The sequence below is a fragment of the Sitophilus oryzae genome, unplaced genomic scaffold (assembly GCF_002938485.1).
Source record: "Sitophilus oryzae breed Bouriz unplaced genomic scaffold, Soryzae_2.0 scaffold_2006_pilon_pilon, whole genome shotgun sequence".
NCBI lineage: Eukaryota > Metazoa > Arthropoda > Insecta > Coleoptera > Curculionidae > Sitophilus > Sitophilus oryzae.
In genome coordinates, this window is record NW_022146732.1 from 2,115,200 (window position 1) to 2,138,121 (window position 22,922).

A 22,922-nucleotide genomic window follows, 5' to 3' on the forward strand; every position below is an offset into this window, starting at 1 on the left:
TATTTAGTATTAAAAACATTGACACACTTGGAGAAATAAAGCTTTAAAATTTTGACTGCAATTTCACAAAATTGAAAAGATTTCAAAAACGGTAAGGTTTAAGTATAATAAACCTTAATCAAATTTACCTTTATTTTAATCGTAGAAACTAAAAATGTAATAATATACAGGGTGTTCCATTTAAAAAAAATACAACTTTGATATTTTTTATTTATTTGGGACACTCTGTATCTTGTAAAAATATTTTTAAATTGTAGCTCTAATAGTCCTTCAACGAACCCCAAACTTACAAAGCTGTTAGTAAAAAGTTTAACTTCAAATATGGGCACATAGTGTACACACTGTTTGTTATTAATATATTTGTCTGTAACTTTTAACTACAGGGGAAATATATACCCCCTGAAATTTCAAGCATTTTTTTTAAGCAAAACCTATATGTTGAAGACTGTAGACACCTAACAGTCAATATGACAACTTTTATAAAACCTAATATTTAATATTCTCAAAAACTGTATGAAAAATACCAATAAATATAAAATACCAACAGAGAAAAAACAACATGTATATTATCGTCAAATTCCGCGAACTCTACACAGCACCCTCCTGTAACCACGCAAATTTCGTCAAATATCAGGCAAATTGGCAGAGATTTGTAGCCGGTTTACGCTTGGCTCTACACCCGCTAAAGATCCTCAATATTCGTCGCTGTACCTGGTTGCGTTATTATTCCAGCTGGATAGAGGGCGCTATATTCGGGGGTAGATATATTCCACCCTCTGTCTTTTTTCTTTCGTTTCCATTTTGGGCCAAAATTGGGGGAGTAATTTTGGTGAGATTGGCACGGGGGATGCGTGTAAATTCTTTATATATGTCGTGTGAAAATTGGATAAATATATGGGGATGTTTCAGAGAATGGGATTCGGGAGCTAAATCTTCGTTTAATTTCAAGTTAGGTAGACGAATGTGGAAATGGGAAGGACTAAAAGTAAATTTATTGAAAGATGAGTTGTTATTTTTGTAAATGTATCGAGATATTTAAGGTTTTGTGTTTGAATTAATTTAAAAATATTCGTGAACCTTAATTTCTTCAAGTGACATTATTAACACTATACACCTTTTAAATTTTATTTGATGAAATATTAACTATTACAATTCTTACAAAAAATAGACGATTTTTTTAACTCCAAATGAATAAAAATATAACCACTTTCAAAAATAACATATTACAAGAAACAAAAACAGGAGTATTTACTCCTACACTGAAAATAAACGACAGAAAAATGTAAATAAATGATGTGTTTGGCATATTTTTATTTTTCGTAAATAAGTATTGTTTGTTCAAAATAAATTTTGTTTACTTTAAGTAAATTGACTTGATTGTTATTTTCCTCATATTGATATTTTCTATAATTAATTAAATAACTATTTATTTATCAAACATCATTCTACATATTTCGTAATTTTTATTTTTGTCAAAAAATACCTTATTGACATTAAATAACTTTTTATTCATGTCCGGGTCTACGTGCGAAAATTGAGGGGTAGGGTTGACCTGCCTTCTCGAATTATTTCATCATCCGTATTCCTTTACCGGTTCGCGTCGGAGACTCTAGTGTCTAGTGCGTGATGTATGCGACTGTCCTTGTGATTTGCAACCACCAATTTTCCAGATAATATGAATTCAACCGCAGATTGTCTCTGTGTATTCTAAATTTTCCTGCTTTCGATTGTCTGTTTAGTGAGTGCCTTTGGACGATTGAAGGCGTTTTTTAAATCCATCAGGTTCCATCAAGAAGATTCGTTATTAGAAACAGTAGGATATAGTTTTAAGGCACAAGCGTTTGAGGTTTCTAACCCAAATAGTACAAAGTATGTACGTCTTTATCCTTTTGACAAAGAAGTTTGTCCAGTTCCGTTTAATATTCATTACACGGGGAATGGTAAAAGCGTTGTAAGTACCATTTCCTGATGTTTATCTGAATATTTATTATTAGGTATAGGTATTTATCACGTTATTTGATGTTAGGTGAAACACAATATTTTAAGAAAAAAACATGTTTTGTTTTATATGGACCCTTCAATAGTGCATCTGTGTGCACATGTCATAGTGATAATATCTTTCAATAAATATATACTTAGTAAATGTTATTGTTTTTTTTTTAATTAGTTAGGACCATAAAAATAGTGGTATATACGAGAATCTGAAGAAAAACTGTACAGGGTTTTCTTTTATATTTTGCACTCTATCTAGATACCTTATTTTTAAAGCTATGAAAATCTTGAAATACAAAAGTGGAAGGATTTTTTCCATATCATTATTATTATGTTTTAAATATATCACAAAAAAACAACTCATCGGAAAACTGAAAAAAAATAATCAAAGTTGTGTTTTTGAATTAAACAGTCTGTCTATTATTATAGATAAAATAAAAGTCCTCTTCGCTATTATTATACAGGGTATTTTAATAAAAATACATAAAACTTTGATTTTTTTTCCACTTTCCGATGTGCATTTATTTTTTCTGATAGATTCAAAAGATGCTATGGAAAAAATCATTCAACTTTTATATTTGAAGTTCTTTACTAGCTTCAAAAATAAGGTCTCTATAGAGGGTGTCAAATATAAAAGAAAACCCTGTACACATTTTATTTTGAGTCAAACAAATCATTTTGGTTAATCCAAACAAATAGGTATTTTGGAATAAAAAAACGTCAAAACAAGTCAAACAACTTGCGTATTCAGGTAAATTGAAAAAGTATTTGGTTTTAAATTACTATTCCTTTGAAGCAAACGTAATTTATTTTGTAAAGACATAATCTTTTATTTACAGAGAATAATTAGATGCTGCACGTTAAACAAATTTTTACATAATACAAAGACCTTGCTAGGGTCAAGAAACAAACTGATTTCTTGGTGGAAATAAAAATATTGTTTATTAAATAATTATATTTTTGACTTAAACAAAAATTTTTAGCAAAGTTCAAATATTTTTTCAAATAATATAAAACAAATATTTATTCCGCTTATAGGAAACAAATATTTATTTTGCTGCACTCCATTTTTATTCAGGTTAAATAGCTTCTTTTTTCAGTGTAGTGTCTTGAACTTTTAAAAAGGATCTCTGTTTAACAATTATATAGTCTACTAGCTTGTACAATAAAAAGCAAAGCAAGAATTTCCATTAACATACAAACTGCATAAAATTTTCTCACATTTATGTCAGCATGAGAAAAAACAATTTGGCGATTTTATTATATAACTTGGTAATATTTGAGGGGTAGTTTCATCTCGTTGGAATTTGACTTTCGAAAAATCCGTTTGTCAAAAATAAGCTTTTTACGTCAAGCAGTTTAAGCAGAATCGCGGTTAAGAAATTACCTAACTTTTTGGAACACCCTGTTCGGCTCTATGTCGTTAAACGTACAGCTTTGCCACAAAAAGTATCATTTTGACTCCTAGCAAAACAATAATATACTATTGTCTGAGTATTGTACGAAATGACCCATCTGGAACATCAATGAAAAATGTCTCTGAGCGAATTTCCTTTCATTTTTTGACTCGTTATTTTTAAAGATGCATTTGTCTGATGGTGACCAAATGTTGACAAACATCAGCGTAGGTACAATGTTTCAGAGCAAAAATATTCGTTCGCGAGTCCATTATTTTTAAGAATGCATTTGTATTCGTCTGACGCTCACTCTCTAGTCTCTACGTCGATGCGGTTCAATGAAAACGATGCATCGTCACATGCACCAGGGGAATTCACCAAAAAACTAAAGGGCAAACTAGGGATGTATCAAAGATATCGATATTTTTAGTGAGATGAAAAGTGGTAATGATCGCACGATCGCGCAAACACCAAAAAACATTTGATTTAAAATTAAGAAAATCATTAAAATAAACTTGATACTGTGCCTGTGTACCAATATCCTCTGGTTGTGTGCTAGGAAGTACATTTTTATGCATTTTTTCATCGATAGGTTTGTAGCTTCTGAATAACGGTCTAGGGAAAGCATCTAGCTCATTTACTAGCTCAGAATTAGAATTATTAGAGTCAAGCAACTCGCATTTTCATTGGAGGACATTGTCATATTTGTTTCAAACCAATAATCAACGAGAATATTCGTATAATTTATCAAAATTACTGTAAATCACTATAAATAATGAACAAAACATGTAAACAAAAACAGATCACACGAATTGCTGGTTAGGTTTAAGATTTCTCCTCCTCTTAAGTAAATTTCAGAGGGGCGTTAACATAAAAGTGTGTATTGTGGGTAGTATTCCAAAAAATTTGCAGGCTCTTGCGGAAACAGAAAATGTAATTGAAAATAATATTTATATTAAAACAGCATTATATTATTATCCTTCATTTTAATAGCTGTTAGAAAGAAGTTTTACTTCAAATATACGAACATAGTGCACACTCTGTTTTTTTTAAATTCAATATCGTTGTTTAAACTATCGATACTTTCTAATATCGACATCCCTAGAGTCAACAAGCTAGAAAACCGTTCTGTGCATCTGGCGAACGCCAGCAAAATTCGCATTTTGCCAAAAATAAGGACGAGGAAGGAGTTTACCGTTGGCGTGATGGGGGCGGTTTGAAGCTTTACCACGAAAACTCGACGTTTTCCAGGAAAATTCAGAAAATTTCATGTTTTTTACTTGTTTTTTAAACTATGTCGCTTGTGATGAGACTGGATTTAAAATGCAAAATATCCAGACAAGGATAAAAACCTTTTTTTGATGTCAAAAGTTCATGTTTATCGAAAAATATTACTTAAATTAGTAAATATATGATCTGGTCAATACAAAAAAGTTTTTAATTGTTTTTAAGTTATTTAAGATTTAGTTTTAAAGCGTATATTTTTCTGGTTTTTAATTTGACTTCAACTACCAAGCGATGTAAAACAATATATCTAGCCATACCATATTGCGACATTTTGTTAAAAATTCAGTATGTCATCGACCGGTCATTTGCAAGCCAACTTTGCGCCGTTTTTTTCGATCATATGGTAATAATATACCATATCAACTATTAGATTATAAAGTTTTAGTAGCAGTATTTATAGTATATGCAATTCAAATAATTAGTTTTTGACAGAAGGAAATAAATTGTCGAATTTCCGAATTAAAAAAACTTTTTTTGCCTAGTGAAATAAAAAAGGTAGGTTTCCATTTGAAAGTGCCTGCTCACCAAGGGATAGAAGGCAACGAAAAAGCAAACGATCTAGCTAGAAAAGGAGCGAACAGGCAGTTTTTTTCTCCAAAAATTTTAAATATTTTTTTTTCTCAGTGTCAAATATCAAAATTCATAAAATTCTATAGAGAATTTAAGTATGTAATAAAAAATGGGGGTATATACCCATTTAAAATAAGAAAGTTTGCTCTCAACCTCTGGTTTTTCCGGAAGTATCGCCATATTGAAATTATTTTTAATCGATAGATCTCATTTTGAAACAATAATGTGCAAAAAAATCTCCGATCTAGATATTGTAGTTCTCTAGAAACTTCTAATGCACGCTCAGCCTGGGACACCCTGTATATATCCTCTTGATCACTAAACATTAAAATTAAAGATTCTCGCTGGCATCCTCAAGAAAGTTACAGGGGGTAAAAACTACACGGAAAAATACACGTTAATTTGATAGTTAATTTACCTTATTTGTTATTTTTACTTAATAGTATACGAAGAATTCCGTTATTTTCTGCATCTCTACAACGTTTACTTGTTTGAAACATAAATAATAAGTCTTTATTAATATAAACTTTTTAAATATTATACAAGTAGTTATTAAAAACAAAAAGTGGGAATATTTCCGCCTTAGACCACCATGGTTTAAACAGTTAAAATCCATTTAAATTAAATAAAATATACTAACGTCATTCCTGTTGGAAGCTAAGCACTTTTAAAGCGTTTTATGTTAAAAGTTTTCAAGCGTTAGAGAAGTGTAAAGGAATTCCATTTAGATATATATTATAATAATTAACATAAGCCAATCGGATGGAGCGTTTTAGATACAATTTAGACTTGCTAGAGAGGCCTATTGGCTTTTCACGAAAGTTTTATGCTAATAAAAATACATTAATATAATTCAAACAAGACGGGATGACGGTAGAAACAAAGATGGAATAATGTACAGGGTCTGGATTTGGATTGTGAATATACAGGGTATCACAGAAATAAGTATTTTAACTGCTAGTATAGGTCAACCCCAGAAACACGCCTCTGAGGTTCTTTTCGAGAAACATATTTTTTCCGAAAAGTTTTCTCGTTAATTCGGTTTTAATATATTCTTTTGATGATAATAAGGTTATTTAATAATGAATTTATACCCCCGAACCGAAGAATCATACTTCTTCAGTTAATGGTAAACTGCTGATGGACACATTCCATCCAGTTCGAAAGGACCCACTCCAGGAAGGTTTTCTCGTTATAATTCGGTTTTAGTATATTCTTTAGATGATAATAATGTTATTTAATAATGAATTTATACCCCGCAACCGAAGAATCATACTTCTTCAGCTTATGGTAAACTGCTGATGGACACATTCCATCCAGTTCGAAAGTACCCAGTCCAGTAAGGGTTTCTCGTTATAATTCGGTTTTATTATATTCTTTTGATGGTAATAATGTTATTTAATAATGAATTTATACCCCACACCCGAAGAATCATACTTCTTCAACTTATGGTAAACTGCTGATGGACACATTCCATCCAGTTCGAAAGGACCCAGTCCAGGAAGTTATTTTCGTTATAATTCGGCTTTAATATATTCTTTTGACGGTAATAATGTTATTTAAGAATGAATTTATACCCCCCCAACCGAAGAATCATACTTCTTCAGCTAATGGTAAGCTGCTGATGGACACATTCCATCCAGTTCGAAAGGACCCAGTCCAGGAATGTTTTCTCGTTATAATTCGGTTTTATTATATTTTTTTGATGGTAATAATGTTATTTAATAATAACGAATTTATACCCCACAACCGAAGAATCATACTTCTGCAGCTTATGGTAAACTGCTGATGGACACATTCCATCCAGTTCGAAAGGACCCAGTCCAGGAAGGTTTTCTTATTATAATTCGGTTTTAATATATTCTTTTGATGGTAATAATGTTACTTAATAATGAATTTATACCCCACAACCGAAGAATCATACTTCTTCAGTTTATGGTAAGCTCCTGATGGACACATTCCATCCAGTTCGAAAGGACCCAGTCCAGGAAGGTATTCTCGTTATAATTTGGTTTTAATATATTCTTTTGACGGTAATAATGTTATTTAATAATGAATTTATACCCCCCAACCGAAGAATCATACTTCTTCAGCTAATGGTAAGCTGCTGATGGACACATTCCATCCAGTTCGAAAGGACCCAGTCCAGGAATGTTTTCTCGTTTTAATTCGATTTTAATATATTCTTTTGATGGTAATAATGTTATTTAATAATGAATTTATACCCCACAACCGAAGAATCATACTTCTTCAGCTTATGGTAAACTACTGATGGACACATTCAATCCAGTTCGAAAGGACCCAGTCCAGGAAGGTTTTCTCGTTATAATTCGGTTTTAATATATTTTTTTGATGGTAATAACGTTATTTAATTATGAATTTATACCCCCCAACCCAAGAATTATAGTACTTCAGCTTATGGTAAACTGCTGATGGACACATTCCATCCAGTTCGAAAGGACCCAGTCCAGGAAGGTTTTCTCGTTATAATTCGGTTTTAATATATTCTTTTGATGGTAATAATGTTATTTAATAATGAATTTATACCCCCCAACCGAAGAATCATAGTTCTTCAGCTTATGGTAAACTGCTAATGGACACATTCCATCCAGTTCGAAAGGACCCAGTCCAGGAAGGTTTTCTCGTTATAATTCGATTTTAATATATTCTTTTGATGGTAATAATGTTATTTAATAATGAATTTATACCCCACAACCGAAGAATCATACTTCTTCAGCTTATGGTAAACTACTGATGGACACATTCAATCCAGTTCGAAAGGACCCAGTCCAGGAAGGTTTTCTCGTTATAATTCGGTTTTAATATATTTTTTTGATGGTAATAACGTTATTTAATTATGAATTTATACCCCCCAACCCAAGAATTATAGTACTTCAGCTTATGGTAAACTGCTGATGGACACATTCCATCCAGTTCGAAAGGACCCAGTCGAGGAAGGTTTTCTCGTTATAATTCGGTTTTAATATATTCTTTTGATGGTAATAATGTTATTTAATAATGAATTTATAGGTACCCCCCAACCGAAGAATCATATTTCTTCAGCTTATGGTAAACTGCTAATGGACACATTCCATCCAGTTCGAAAGGACGGTTTTCCAGGAAGGGTTTCTCGTTATAATTCGGTTTTAATATATTCTTTTGATGGTAATAATGTTATTTAATAATGAATTTATACCCCCCAACCGAAGAATCATACTTCTTCAGCTTATGGTAAACTGCTGATGGACACATTCCATCCAGTTCGAAAGGACCCAGTCCAGGAAGTTTTTCTCGTTATAATTCTATTTTAATATATTCTTCTGATAATAATAATGTTATTTAATAATTAATTTATACCCCACAACCGAAGAATCATACTTCTTCAGCTTATGGTAAACTGCTGATGGACACATTCCATCCAGTTGGAAAGGACCCGATCCAGGAAGCTTTTCTCGTTATAATTCGGTTTTAATTTATTCTTTTGATGATAATAATGTTATTTAATAATGAATTTATACCCCGCAACCGAAGAATCATACTTCTTCAGCTTATGGTAAATTGCTGATGAACACATTCCATTCCATCTCGCTAGCTCGTGTGTCACGGCCTTGAATGTTCACTCACAGCGCGCGTAAAAATGTTTCCAAAAAACTAAATATAAATGTAGAAAAACAAAAACAAATAAGCAATGCGGTTAAAGTATGAACGTATCTCAGACAAAAGATGTCCTGTTCAGTCAAGACGGTCCTGGACAAAAGTAACGACACGCTGGAGAGGACGAGAGGAGCCAGACATACAAGGGTCGCCGAGGAACCCCAAAGTTGTCCTTGCGTTTAACTTACGGCCCTTTTGCACGACATTGCTGCCCGGGGGATACAGGACGCAGGGCGTGTTATTTGTTCAGAGCGTGCTTTTTGAATTTTTAAATTGTTTTGGTCTGCCGGTAATTGGCAGAGGGGTATCTTTTATTTTTGTTAATGCTGTTCTATTTGTTTATGTTGTAGCATTTTTTTAATAGGATATAAAAGAAACCTCATTATACATGTTTGTTTTTTGTTAAAGGTAGAAAAATTACTTTTTCTATCTAAAATTAAAGTGAATTAGTTAAATATAAAAGAGTATATATTTAAAGAACGAAGGGTTAAGAGTAGGAGAGCTAGATAATCTGCCGGGATTATAGGGTATGCCCATATATACTCATGGGATTAAATCAGGATGACTTAAATTATCTTACTTAAGTGTTTAAGGTGCGTGTTTAAAGTGTTTAGTTTAGGTGCTGTGACACGTACTGTTTAAATAAACCTTAAAACCAAGAAATTTTAAATTAAAAAATTGATGTTTTCTTAGTAAGCCTTTTCATTATTTCTTAAAATTGTTTTATTTTTAGATATTGAAGCGAAGGTTGTATGATGGGGGAGAATTTTATCACCGAGACCTTATAGATCTATTGTATCCCCCTAGTTTCTAACTGTCTTTCCATCTTTTTGGAGGTCTTCCCGGCTGTTTCTTACTCATGGGTTTCCCTTCAAGAGTATGCGTTTTACGTTTGCGAACCATTATCTTTTTCTCTACCTACCCCATCTCAATACGCTGATTCCACATTGTTGTCTGATATTTGTGCTTCTAATTCTCTCTCTTGTAGTCTTCTCCATTATGGTTCTTATATTCTTCATTTCAGCGACTCTTAACATGCCTTTGGTCTTGTTTGTTTCCTCTATAATTCTGTTTTAATATATTCTTTTGATGAAAATAATGTTATTTAATAATGAATTTATACCCCCAACCGAAGAATCATACTTCTTCAGCTAATGGTAAACTGCCGATGGACACATTCCATCCAGTTCGAAAGGACCCACTCCAGGAATGTTTTCTTGTTATAATTCAGTTTTAATATATTCTTTTCATAATAATAATGTTATTTAATAATGAATTTATACCCCCCAACCGAAGAATCATACTTCTTCAGCTAATGGTAAACTGCTGATGGACACATTCCATCCAGTTCGAAAGGACCCACTCCAGGAAGGTTTTCTTGTTATAATTCGGTTTTAATATATTCTTTTGATGATAATAATGTTATTTACTAATGAATTTATTCCCCTCTACCTAAGAATCATACTTCTTCAGCTAATGGTAAACTGCTGATGGACACATTCCATCCAGTTCGAAAGGACCCACTCCAGGAAGGTTTTCCCGTTATAATTCGGTTTTAATATATTCTTTTGATGATAATAATGTTATTTGCTAATGAATTTATTCCCCCCTACCGAAGAATCATACTTCTTCAGCTAATGGTAAACTGCTGATGGACACATTCCATCCAGTTCGAAAGGACCCACTCCAGGAAGGTTTTCTCGTTATAATTCGGTTTTAATATATTCTTTTGATGATAATAATGTTATTTACTAATGAATTTATACCCCCCTACCGATTGAGATATTGAAAGAGAAAAAAGTGCTTGATAATATTTTGAAATTTTGAATTTTGATTATTCATACTTATATGAAGTAAAATCTTTGATTCCTCTTGGTCGTAATTTCTGAGAAATTTCTTCGAATGTCTTAGACCATTGGAGGTTGGAGGATTCCCATTCAAGTTAGCGATTCTGTAGCTGTCATTTAATTTTATTAAATTTATAATGAGGATGACTACTTGTCAAATGGGAGCAACAAATAACTGTATTTCACTGTTTTTATTCTCTTTTTTGTCTTGAATCGTCAATCGTTACATTTTTTTCGTAAACCAGTAAATTTATCGATGCAAGACGCTTATTAGCGCAAAAAAATACAGTACAAGTGACGCTAACTACTCGTAAAATAAAGAAATTATAACACGGTCTCAAACGGCGCGCATTAAGGGAAAAATCGCGTAGACGCTCCTCTCCAATAAATTGCTGACATAATAGCCGCAAGTACAGGCGAACGCTTTTACATAAGCGACGTCTTAACAAATATCGTTGCGCGTTTACCATGCGAATGGCAGCTAAATTAGGCAAGTTACGAGCGGGATTAAAGAGCAGCGGGATTATGCATGTGGCGGCTCGGATGCAGGAAAATGAGAGGAGGAGGCGGTTTGTGCAGGCGACGAAACAGCGGCATACGAATGGGAGGTGTGTATGGAGAATACTGATAATGAACGCGGGGGGTTTGTGATGGTGAAACGGGAAGGTAGATAGGGTGTGTCCGTGGCTATGATCGAAATAATTACTGGATATCGTAGCGTAAATTTTAGTTAGTTAGGGTCAATATTTGAACAGTTCAAAATTTGTATTTGATTTCTAATGTTTCCAACGGCGATGCACCACCCGGTATATAAGAATCGATATTGCAGTCTTCGTCACGCAGCTTTCTTGAGATCATCGCCTTCTTGACACCCTCCATCCCGTTTATCCTTGGTCTTCCCCGTTTCCTTTTCTTTTGTGGAAGCCAATTTAGTACCTTCTGAGGCAGGCGCGTGCTGTCCATCTTTCTCACCTGTCCATACCACTTCAGTTGGATACTCTCTATTTTCTTTACTATAGTTTTTCTATCAATGGAAATATACATGAAAATTTACTTCCTGGTACACAACCGGAGGATATTGGTAAACCGGTACAGTATCAGTTTTATTAATAACGCTTGCCCAGCAGTTATAAGACCATACCATAACTTGGTATACTGATGCTTCCAAAACCAATACGGGAACAGGGATCGGAGTGTTTGGGCCGAGAGCTAATTACTCCGAACCAATGGGCACTTACCCTAGTATCCTACAGGCAGAAATCTACGCTATCGAGAGATGCGTACAACTTATCTTAGATAGGAACTATCGGGAAACAAAGAAATAGCCATCTTATCTGATAGTCGGCAGCGTTAAAGGGCGATCAACTCGAGTATCAATCAATTCGAAATTGGTCAAAATGCGCCAAGCTGAATAAATTGGGCAAAACAAAGTCCTCCTACACTGGATGCCTGCTCACCAAAGGGATGAAAGGCAATGAAAAAGCAAATAATCTAGCTAGGAAAGGAGCGAACCTCCACTAACTGGACCAGAACCGTTCTGCTTTCAAGTGGTAGCAACTCAAAGCGAACTCAAGAACTTGGAGATTCCATCCGCAGCCTGGAATGGAAATCTTGCAATGGTCTAAGACACTCGAAGATGTTTCTGAGGGCTTATGATCAAGAAAAATCACAGATCTTCCTGGGTCTGAGTAAGAACAATCTTCAGATTGTCACGGGGTTTTTAACAGGACACTGTCTCCTCAATGAACACCTCAGTAGATTGAAACTAAGAAGAAACGGCGAATGCAGATTCTGTGGGGAAGATGGTGAAACACCAGTACACCTCATCACTGAGTGCGCCGAGACGACAACCATTCGTGCCATGCATTTTGGCACGACTGATATTAGAGATGGAGAACTACCCTCTATAAAACCGTCCCAGATACTGGCTTTTGTCAAAGCCCTGGGACTGTATGATGAGTTATGATTCAAGAAAGGGGGACAAAATGGATCTGTAAGGTCGAAGTGATTAACCCCCCTCCCACTTATTCTAAATTCTAAAAAAATTCATTCTAAAATCAGTTTTACTATAATGATTTTCTTAGCTTTAAATCAAATACAGAAAGTTTGAGGCTCTTCGGTTTTACCTCATTTTTATCAGGTAATAATTATTATTAATTAATCTACTATCTCAAAGATTGTTGATGATTTGATACGCCAAAATTAAAAAAAACCTTAACACTGATCCAGAATATTTGCTTCTAGAAGTTTTTTGATGAATTTTTCATACTTTTTCCAGTATATTTTTCCACGTCACGTAGAAAATTTACCGTACAACGTATTCCGCTCTATTTCTCTTTATTTTGTTTTCGTCTAGGAGCTTTTTATTACACTTATTTAGTAAAATGCGACAGATAGGAGGCGATTTAGTTATTTTTCCGTCCGTTTTAATTTAGTTTATCTGGAATTTTCATCGGTGGAGTCTCGTTTTGCATGCGAACGTCGTCTCCTGAAATTATACAAAAGCCGGACACGGAGACGGGACGGCACAAAGTTCCGAAATAATTTGTTTGTATATACGTCGACTGCGGGGTAAACGGTTCTAGTATGCAGCCAGGCCCTTAGTTCGCAGGGTTGGGTAAGTAAAGTAGAAATTAAATTAAAAGGATCTACCAGTTCTACTTTCATTGTTGCGAAATAATTAATTATCAAGATGCGTTTATGTTCTATGCAATATACATGTGCGTTTTGTTTTTTTGAAAATAATAAATAGCACTGCCATTAAGAGGTCGTTTAGATAAATCGCGATTTTTTAACGATAAAACAGTGAATTATTAACCAGCCAGTCGGACTTTAAAGAAAAATGATTCAGGAAGATCATCCGCTACATTACTGGCAAATGCAGGAGTGAACATGACAACGTTAAAAAGACGCGGAGGATGGCGATCTGCAACGGTTGCGGAAGGATATATCGAAGCAATTTATAAAATAAAGTAATCAATTACAAGGTTAATTATAGTATTATTACAATATTCAATAATTTATTAATTTAGGTACTATTAAATTGTTAGAACTTTAGGATTTAAGAAGATGTTCAAATATTCCTCCATCGACTGCTAGACAATAACCTAGGCGATCATAAAATTCTCTTCTTACATTGGCTAGTTGGTAAACCGAAATTCGATTGCATTCGGCAGAAATAGCATTTTTTAACTCGTCTAGATTTGGGTATTTTTTATCCTTGTATATCCTGTTTTTTAAATGGCCCCAGAGAAAGAAATCATTTGGCGAAATATTAGGAGACCTTGCTGGCCATTTTACTGTATGATTTAGGCCAATAACGTTTCCGTTAAAACTATTGTCTAAATATTCCCGAACAGCCAGGATACTATGTGCCGGGCAGCCATTCATTTGGTACCAAACTTCCTGATTTTCCCTAGCGGCATCATGTAAAGCAGGTAAAATATGATTTTAGGGTAGTTCCAAATAATATTCTGCATAAATTTCGCGTAAGAAATAATGGCCCGATAATATTGTGTCCGAATATCCCTGCCCAAACATTTACTTTCTGTGGATATTGCGTCCTAGTTTCGACAAACCTGTATGGGTTTTCTTTGTTCCAATATCGATAATTTTGAACATTGGGTTCATTATTTAAGGTAAACGTGCATTCGTCAGTGAAACATATGCTTTTTAAAAATTACCTATCCGTGTTTGCTCTTTCCATCATATCAAAACAAAACGGCTGCCGCCGCGCCGTATTTCGTCCCCATCTCGTAGCTCTTGGTGCTTTTCATATTTGAAGGAATATTATTTATGTCGTTTTAAAATTCGAAACGCTGTAGTGTGATCTATTCCTATTTCATCCTCAAGTTTCCTTGTGCTGATCTTTCCATCGTTCTCTTCCACGCACAATAAAACTTCCAAGTCGGTATCATTTCTTGAATCTTCTCTTTGTTCCTGCCTTGCTTCACATCTGCAGTTATTTATTAGGGTACCTTTGGTCTCAAATCTCTGGATATTCCTTGCGATTGTAGATTTTCCAGGTATCGGTCTATTCGGATATAGAGCAGCAAACATGTCCGACATCTTTTCATAACTATTTATATATATTTTTTTCGGTAGTGTAATTCAAGGCTAATATTTTCGATGTAGGTATGAGTTTTTAATAATAATAATAAAGCACTAAATAGATAAATTTCTGAAATGACAACTTCATTTGACAGTTATCTTTTACCTTGACTGGTGCTAATAAGTAAATACAGGACCATAAGAAAGGAGAAATATTTAAAAAGAAATCGGCGATAACTCGTAAACGAGCTAATCAAAAATATCTAAAGTTATTCTTTTGAATGTGGGTTTTAGTGCTCTTCAATAAACCTAAATAGAATTATTCTCTAAAATAATGCAATGTTCAATAATTAACCCCATTAAAATTTACATGGGATTTTCTATGTCCCGCTCGACGATGCAACACCCGGTGTATTAAAATCTTGGTTATAAACAAAGAAAATGCAAAGACGAAAGCTAGACGAACACTCGAAATTCTACGACAAATACATAGTTTAACCAAATACCAATTTGTACAAGTTGGATTATTTTTGTTAAGGAAATTTAGCATCAACGTGATCTTCTACCCATCCCTGGCCTTATTGTTCGGGTCGTACCTCCGCTGGCAACGAAATAATTTAATTTAAGCCGCGACTGGCAAACACCCTGCCCAATTTTAGAGACATAGAGCAAAATATTCAGTTAGAGTCAAGGTGGCAATACCGCTCCCCACGCTGTATACGACGAGGGGTTTCGGGGGGTAAATTGGAGAGGAGGGGGTGGCTGAAACAATATGGAGACGCAAATTAAATGCTTCGCCGGCAGCGTACATATTTTGTTTGGGCCGTTTCGGGTAGTTTCAGGCGGATTGGATGGTTTTCGGGGGGCATATGACACCATTTTTTATTTTGAGTGGATTAAATTTCATTTTTTTTTTCCTACAAAGACGTGTTTTGTAGATAGAGACACTTTGTATATGTATGGGATTTTATTTTATTACCTAAATATTCTCTTTTAATATAAGAACAAACTTGTATCAAATAAGTTTTTATTAATTTTCCTCATACTGAAAACTATTTTTTTCTATAGCAACTGTTAAAATTATTTTATATCTATCAAAAATAGTAGATAAAATACTACTTTAACCGCAAGGAATGCAGAAATCTCCACCAGGAAAATAATTATAGTGAGTCTATCTTGTTTATGCATTCAATTAAACATTATTTTCGTTCCCACCCGTTCGTATGATCGTTCCTATTTAGCGCTACTTAGAAACTTAGAAACAACACGACTCTGGCCTTCTGGTTATCGGTTATTGACAGCTAGTGCAAAGAAAAAAAGAAGAAATATTATTCCCGTTAAATACAATCGATAGCGCTTTCCTAGAAGCGTCCGAGATGCAGTCTGCATTTTTTATAACGTTTTTCCTCCGATATTTTATTTTATTTTATTTTTCAATAGTCTAATGGAACGGGTTCTGTGAAATAATTGTCGTAAATAATACGATTGGATTGCTTTTGTGTCAAAATTACTCGATTATTTTCACTGTTAATTAATGAATTATACGTGGAGATTTGTAATAAATTAACGTTTATCAAGCTGGGGTTTTAATTATGAGATTATTCATAGTACGAGAGTAGGAAATATGTGACACTTTATTTCTGGAAAATGTTATATAAATATATCGACTGATTGAATTGAGTTAATAAGTAACGATTTATATTATGATCGTTTAACATACAGGGTGGGTCAAATTGGGCACCTTTAAAGGGAAACACACTGTTTTATAGGAGATAGACGAAAACTAATGTCGGAGCTCAATTCTGATCAAAAACGTGATGGTGAAAACCGCACATCGATATCTCTTACCGTTTCGGAGTTACCAAAAATGTGCATTTTTAAAAAATCGTAAATTTTTGGCTTTGGAAAATTTTGTATTTTTATGAAAGCATTTCCAAAGCACCTTTTTACTTGGAATTTAATGGTGTAAATATATTTTTTAAAATTAATAATTTAAGAGTAATCAACAGAAAATTTTATTTTTGATTTGGGACACCCTCTATATTTTTAATTAACTGAAAAGAATTTAAAATTACCTTCCAAAAATATAGCACACTTGATATTTTGTTATAATCCCCTTTTAGTATATGACATACATTAGGGTTGATTGACGTATTCAATTGTTTTTGGCCATTTCCTGTTTTACCGGAAATGACTACAACTTTTGATTTTTAAATGGGACCCTTGGTATATTTTTACTTTATTCCATAGAAAATGACACTCTGACTAGAATTACATATCATATGTCAACTTGTGACATTTTCGCTTAAAAAAAATCGTATTTTAAATTTCATTCTAGAGTGTTATGGCCGTGTTAAAAACACTAATTTCACTCAAGGAGCCTTTAATAGTACAATTCTTTTTCCTTCATTTTTTTCTCTCTGAAACTTTCGTCTTTTCTTCCTAACTGCCAATATTTCAGTATGTATGTGCTCTGACCACCAGTATGGCATGCTGTAATCATCGTTGCATCTAATTATTCTTGTAGTGCTTTTAACTAGTAGGCTTTGGACCTCTTATTGATGATATGCCCTTAATGGAAACCGAAAACATATTTTTCCAGCAAGACGATGCACCTCCTCTGAACGCTGAAGTTATCAGCAAATTTTTGCAGATAATTTCAAGAATAATTGAATAGCTAACCAAGATCCCAGTCGTTGGCCGTCGAGGCCGCCTGACTTAGTACCCATGGATCTAACCCTATGGATATATTTGCGGAAGAATAAAGGTTCCTTATTCTTTCGTATAATCTAGACAAGAATTAGAAATACTTAGCAGTTATGAGAGGGTATCTTTCACCCCCACTAAGTTAATGAATTCCGCGAGAAATGTTCATGTCTCGGTTTGCTATTTATTATTTTTATTGTTATTTGATATAGTTTAAATGTGTTGATATTTGGTTAAATATATTAATTGTTATAAAATTCTGCATCTCTCATAGCAAATATTATTTTCGTTTTAATTGATGCTCACAGCTAGAATTATTTTCCATTACAGTCGGTGCCATTCAAAGCCTACTTTTTTAAAGCGGGCGAATTTTTATATACTCTATATCTCGAAGAGGAATCGAGCAAAATATCAAGTGTGTTATATTTTTGGAAAGGTAATTTTAAATTCTTTGCAATAAATTAAAAATATCTTGAGTATCCCTTATAAAAAATCAAATTTTCTGTTGATAATTCTTAAATTATTAATTTTGAAAAAATTATACTTAAACCATTAAATTCTAAGTAAAAAGGTGCTGTGGAAATGTTTTCATAAAAATACAAAATTTTCCATAGCAAAAAAAATACAGCGATTTGTTAAAAATGCACATTTTTGAAAAACACCCTGTAACTTCGAAACGGTAACAGATACCGATGTGCGGTTTTTACTGTCATGTTTTTAATAAAAATTAAGCTCCAGACACCGATATTAGTTTTCGTCTATTTACTATAGACAAGGATGTTTTCCTTTAAAGGTTTCCAATTTGACCCACCCTGTACAGGGTATTTTCAACACAATACGTGAAAAAAAATCTTACCTTTACTACATTCCTTGCATCAGTGGTCCTTTTAATCTAATGACCTTCGATAAAACAGCGACACAAAAAAAATTATCACTATCACGACACTTCTTTAGCTTGGACCATCTTTCACAAAACTGCCCTGACCCTGGCTCGCGGTTTTTCGGATTTTTTTCGAAAATATCGCCCTTTTTAAGGGTCGAATCCTTTTTTTATTACCTGTAGAACTGCATCAATTACTTTATTGCACCTCTTTTTAACTTTTGGTCATTGCGCAAGGTTACGTTTTATTATCGCTCGGTAAAAAAGGGATTTTAGATCTACACTGCCTTACATAGTGTAAGCAGTTGTCAGAATTTTTCAAATAATCTACAACACACGAGCTAGCGAGATGTAAAGTGGTAAGGATCGCACGATCGCGCAAACACCAAAAAACATTTGATTTAAAGCTAAGGAAATCGTTATAATAAGCTTGACTTTACCTGTGTACCAACATCCTCTGGTTGTGTACTAGAAAGTAAATTTTCACTTATAATATCACAAGAGCTTAAATTATTTTCGGAAATTTTTTTGAGGGCACGAATATTTTGAAAATTATCCCGAGTCGAAGACGAGGGATAATTTTCCTAAAATATTCGTGCCCGAAAGAAAATTTCCAGGAATAATTTAAGCTTGCGTGGTATTCGGTAAGAAAATTTCACACCTAAATTGAAAAAAATATTAATCCAACATGACATTTTAAAATAATTTTAATTTGTTAAGTTGGCCAAGGTATTGCTAAACTCAAATGGGTAATATTTCAATATATAGACATTGTAGTTCATTCACATTATGATTGTAGATCTTATGTTTACCTTTTCAACTGTCAAAAAATTTCCACTAAAGTTTCGTGGCGCCTCGAAAAAATTTCCGGAAATTTTTTCAGTTGCCATGGTAACTAGTCAACATTAAAGCATGTTATTGGTTGAAAAGTAGAGGTGTGAAATTTTCATGCAAATTTTTATCGATAGGTTTGTAGCTTCTGAATAACCCTCTAGGCAAAGCATCTAGCTCATTTGCTAGCTCAGAATTAGAGTTATTAGAGTTAAGCAACTGACATTTTCACTGGAGGACTTTGTCATATTTATTTCAAACCAATAATCAACGAGAACATTTGTATAATTTAACAAAATTACTGTAAATTACTATAAATAATAAACAAAACAGTAAACAAAAACAGACCACACGAATTTTTGATTAGGTTCAAAATTTCTTCTCTTCTTAAAGAAATTTTAAGGGGCGTTGTTAACATTATCAGGCATTTGCATAAAAAAAGTGTGTATTTTGGGTGGTATTCCATAAAATTTGCAGGCTATTGAGGAAACAGAAAATGTACAGGGTGGGTCAAATTCGACGCTTTTAAATTGAAACACCCTTTTCTATAGGAGATAGACGAAAACTAATGTCGGTGCCTGGAGCTCAATTTTCATCAAAAACATGATGTTGAAAACCGCACATCAATATCTGTTACTGTTTCGGAGTTACTGGGTGTTTTTCAAAAATGTACATTTTTAACAAATCGCTGTAACTTTTTTGCTATGGAAACATTTCCAAAGCACCTTTTTACGTAGAATTTAATGGTTTAAGTATAATTTTTTTAAACTTAATAATATAAGAGTTATCAACAGAAAAATTGATTTTTTATTTGGGGCACCCTCTATATTTTTAATTAACTGAAAAGAATTTAAAATTACCTCTCCAAAAATATAGCACACTTAATATTTTGTTATAACCCCCTTCGAAATACAGAATTTTTAAAAGTTCGCCACTTTTAACTAGTAGGCTTTTGACCCCTTATTGGTGATATGCCCTTAACGGAACTCGAAAACATATTTTTCCAGCAAGACGATGCACCGCCTTTAAACGCTGAAGTTATCAGCAAATTTTTGCAGCCAATTTCAAGAATAATTGAACCAAGATCTCAGCCGTTGGCCGTCGAGGCCGCCTGACTTAGTGCCCATGGATCTAATCCTATGGATATATTTGCGGAAGAATAAAGGTTCCTTATTCTTCCGTATAATCTACACAAGCATTAGAAATACTTAGCAGTTATGAGAGGGTATCTTTCACCCCTACTGTGTTAATGAATTCCGCGATAAATGTTCAAAAACTGCCCCGTCTGTCTATAACAGAAGACGGTCGATATGTCGAACACCTGTAGCAAAATTTCATGTCTTGGTTTGCTATTTATTTTTATTATATACATATATGTTTAAATGTGTTGATGTTGGTTAAATATATTTTAAATTGTTATAAAATTCTGCATCTCTCATAGCAAATATTATTTTCACTTATAATATCACAAGAGCTTAAATTATTTTCGGAATTTTTTTTGAGGGCACGAATATTTTGAAAATTATCCCGAGTCGAAGACGAGGGATAATTTTCCTAAAATATTCGTGCCCGAAAGAAAATTTCCAGGAATAATTTAAGCTTGCGTGGTATTCGGTAAGAAAATTTCACACCTAAATTTGAAAAAAAAAATATTAATCCAACATGACATTTTAAAATAATTTCAATTTGTTAAGTTGGCCAAGGTATTGATTTTTTTGACATATTATGTGTTTTGTCATTTTTGTTTGCGATTCTGTTATTAAGCTATTACTAGTTTTAAAACGTCTGTACGTAGAGTAAGAAGTGTATAGCGAAATGTCGCGATTTGGAAAAGTAAACCAACAAGTCATTAAAGAAGAAATTGAAAATATAAAACCAGATAACACCCGAAATCAAAATCAAGTGTATATCCATCATATTTCGTTAAATAGAAAAATACCAGCTTTAGTTAAATAAAGGCGGCAGAACTATATTTTTTTAGAACATGGCAATTTCTGAAGAAATTCATATGTAGGTATATCTAACATATTTCCTTAAATAAGAAATATTACCAACCTTAGTTACATCAAATGCTAAAACTCAAATGGGTAATATTTCAATATATAGACATTGTAGTTCATTCACATTATGATTGTAGATCTTATGTTTACCTTTTCAACTGTCAAAAAATTTCCACTAAAGTTTCGTGGCGCCTCCAAAAAATTTCCGGAAATTTTTTCAGTTGCCATGGTAACTAGTCAACATTAAAGCATGTTATTGGTTGAAAAGTAGAGGTGTGAAATTTTCGTTTTAATTGATGCTCACAGCTAGATTTTTTTTGCATTACAGCCGGTGTTGTTCAAAGCCTACTTATTTAAAGCGGGCCGAATATTTATATACTCTATATCTCGAAGAGGAATCGAACAAAATATCAAGTGTGTTATATTTTTGGAAAGGTAATTTTAAATTCTTTTCAATAAATTAAAAATATACAGGGTGTCCCATATAAAAAATCAAATTTTCTGTTGATAATTCTTAAATTATTAATTTTAAAAAAATTATACTTAAAACATTAAATTCTACGTAAAGAGGTGCTTTGGAAATGTTTTCATAAAAATACAACATTTTCCATAGCAAAAAAGTTGCAGCGATTTGGTAAAAATGCATATTTTTGAAAAACACCCCGTAACTCCGAAACGGTAATAGATATTGATGTGCTGTTTTCACCATCATGTTTTTGACAAAAATTGAGCTCCAGACACCGATATTAGTTTTTGTCTATCTCCTATAGAAAAGGGTATTTCCATTTAAAAGCGTCGAATTTGACCCACCCTGTACAGATTACAGAAATATGTAAATTGGAAATAATATTTATATTAAAACAGCATAATATGTCACTTGTTCAAACATGCCCTTTGAAATCCTTCAATTTAATAGCTGTTACTAAGAAGTTTTACTTAAAATTTTTTTTTTCGGATTTTAGATTCTATGTTGACCAGTGTATACCAACCCTTTTCCTAAGAAGATTTTTAAGACCGTTTTTTTACGAAGACCGCATCCGATGCGCCCGACCATTACGCAATAAAATCTAACCTTGTTTTATGGGGTGCACAAACCGCACAAGGTCACAAATATGGCCATTAAACAGAGGTCAGTATATTTTTTACGAGTTTTTTCCTAAATAATTGTCGTTTGAATAGCCGGATGGGCAGTCGGTTTTTTTTTCTGGCATCCGTCGTAGAATTTGTTCGTGTGCCGTGAATTAGTTTTTTTTTTATTAATGTTATGTAACATCCCCTACTTCTTCAACATGCGAGTGTATGGTTTAGTAAGTTTTTAGTGTATCAATTGTTAAAGTTTTTATTAGTGTAAATGTAGTGCTTTTCTGGTGAATTCTCGGAGAAAATTAATGGTATGTTTTATTGTCTATCTAAGGTATAATACTAAATTATTTATATGATTATAAATATACAGGGTGAGTTTCCTACGATGTTCTCTATGCCTATCTCGGAAACTACTGAAGATAGAGAGTCGGTTAAATGGGGAAAGAATTGCAGTTTTGTGGGGTCATAAATATGCGCCTTTCAAATTTTTGAAAAAGTTCATGGCTTACTAGATATTTCGAAAAAAACAAATTTCGGCTATTTTAAAAATGATCCCTAATTCCATTATAATCTATTTTAGAAAAAAAGTTTTCAGATAAAAGTTGTAGATAATCACATCCTTAAT

At 33.2% G+C, this 22,922-nt stretch overlaps 1 long non-coding RNA gene across 1 annotated transcript in view; it reads left to right on the top strand.

The window, feature by feature from the left end:
- LOC115883963 overlaps nt 1-22,344 on the top strand; it is a 34,374-nt gene extending 12,030 nt beyond the window's left edge. The window contains exon 2 of the long non-coding RNA XR_004050480.1: nt 22,177-22,344. This is a non-coding gene — a long non-coding RNA (uncharacterized LOC115883963). The remainder of the gene's footprint in view (nt 1-22,176) is intronic.
- Nucleotides 22,345-22,922: the final 578 nt, after the last annotated feature.